This window comes from Otolemur garnettii, unplaced genomic scaffold (assembly GCF_000181295.1).
Source record: "Otolemur garnettii isolate 467f Iridium unplaced genomic scaffold, OtoGar3 scaffold00003, whole genome shotgun sequence".
In the NCBI taxonomy this organism is placed as follows: Eukaryota; Metazoa; Chordata; class Mammalia; order Primates; family Galagidae; genus Otolemur; species Otolemur garnettii.
The window spans coordinates 13,451,690-13,453,416 of record NW_003852398.1 but is presented as its reverse complement, the minus strand read 5'-3'; the positions used below and the strand labels follow the sequence as shown (position 1 = coordinate 13,453,416).

At 32.7% G+C, this 1,727-nt stretch overlaps 1 pseudogene; it reads left to right on the top strand.

The window, feature by feature from the left end:
- The window catches only part of LOC100956535, a 1,001-nt pseudogene extending 611 nt beyond the window's left edge, over positions 1-390 (top strand).
- Positions 391-1,727: the final 1,337 nt, after the last annotated feature.

Below are 1,727 nucleotides of genomic sequence, written 5' to 3'. Positions count from 1 at the left end.
CCTGTCTCAAAAAAAAAAAAAAAAAAAGAATCTAAATGGGAAGAGTTACTCCATGATTGTGAACCATCTCTTGAAGCCAGTCTCTGTGGAAGGCAGTTCAAAAAAAGTTAAGACTGATACAGTTCTTACCTTATGTAGAAAGAAAACAGAAAATACACGATGGGACTACTTAACTCAGGTTGAAAAGAATGCAAAGAAAAAGAAAAGCCCTCCTATGACACTGAAACAGATCCTCGTGCGGGACTGATGAATGTTCTAAAGAAAATTTATGGAGATGGAGATGATGATATGGAGCGAACCATTAATAAAGCTTGGGTGGAATCAAGAGAGAAGCAAGCCAAAGGAGACATAGAATTTTGAGACTTTAAAGTCTTTTTGGGAACTGTGATGTGGCTATGTCGATGTTTCCAATAAGGGAATGTGGGTGAGATGCATATATAAATTTGACAGATAACTATTTACATAACCTCCTTCTAAGTAAAAGCATTGACTTCTCCATTTCCTACTGGAGGGTTTATTTAAATAAAATATGCTTATTAAACATTTCCTGAAAAGATGGTTTCATTAGTATACTGGTCATTTTCTTGAAGAAAGGGTTATATTGCATTATCATGTGAAATGTAAAAAGCAAGTCCTGCCTCATGAAAATGCTACATTGTATGTATGTTTGTTCAGCTAAGAGGTAGAAAACTGAAAGTATTTGCCTTTGGGTTATTGACATCAGTTCCAACCAATGTAAGAAGAAGTAAGAGTAAAATGTGAATTTTTGCATTAAAAAAAAAAAAAAAAACACTGAACTAATGGCCGTAGGAAGTAGATGATGTAATCAGAAGTTGGGCCAGGGATGCAGAGTGTGGGGGGAGGGAAGGGTGATTTGATGATGAAAGGGTGCACAGTTTCTGAGAGAGAGGGAATAGCTTTTGAGATCTATTTTATAGCAGAGTAACTATGTCAAGAAAATGTATTACATGTCTCAAAATAATGAAGAGAATAAATTTTAAATGTCTCTCCATAATAAATGAAAGCTAAGTGAAAAGAGAGATATGTTGATTAGCTTGATTTAATCTTACCCCATGGTAGTCATATATAAAACATCACCTTATACCTCGTAAGTGCAGATAATTAGGATTTATCAATCTAAAAGAATAAGAAAATGAAAAGGGAACAGCTGTTATAGATTAAAGGAGTTAAGAATATAAAAACCAAATGCAATGTGAATACCTCATTTGGACCCTGATTCTCACAAACTAACTCCTAAAAAATGTTTTTGAGGAAATCAAGGAAATCTTGAATATGGACTCGGGTATCCGATAAGATAATAAATTATTGTTAGTTTTGTAATATGATAATGACAATGTAAATGAATTTTTAAAATGTCCTTATATGTCAGGAATGCATAATAAACTAGTTACATAAGTTAGATGATATATTATTTAGGATACTTTAAAAATACTGAATATACTAGCATAATCACCACCAGCAGCAGCAATAGTAGCAGTATTAGTAGTATAGAAATGGGTATAAAATAAGGCTAACGAGATGTTTATAATGTGGAAATTGGATGATAGATACATTAGGGTTTATTATCTTTTCCTCTGTATATGTTTGAAAATTTCCATAATAAAAACAATTTAAACTCCAACTAATTTGGAAGCAAGTCTCATGGGTGAAGCAGTGATTAAAATATGTTATTCTATTTTGGTCAAAAACAATGTCTGTCTCTCCCA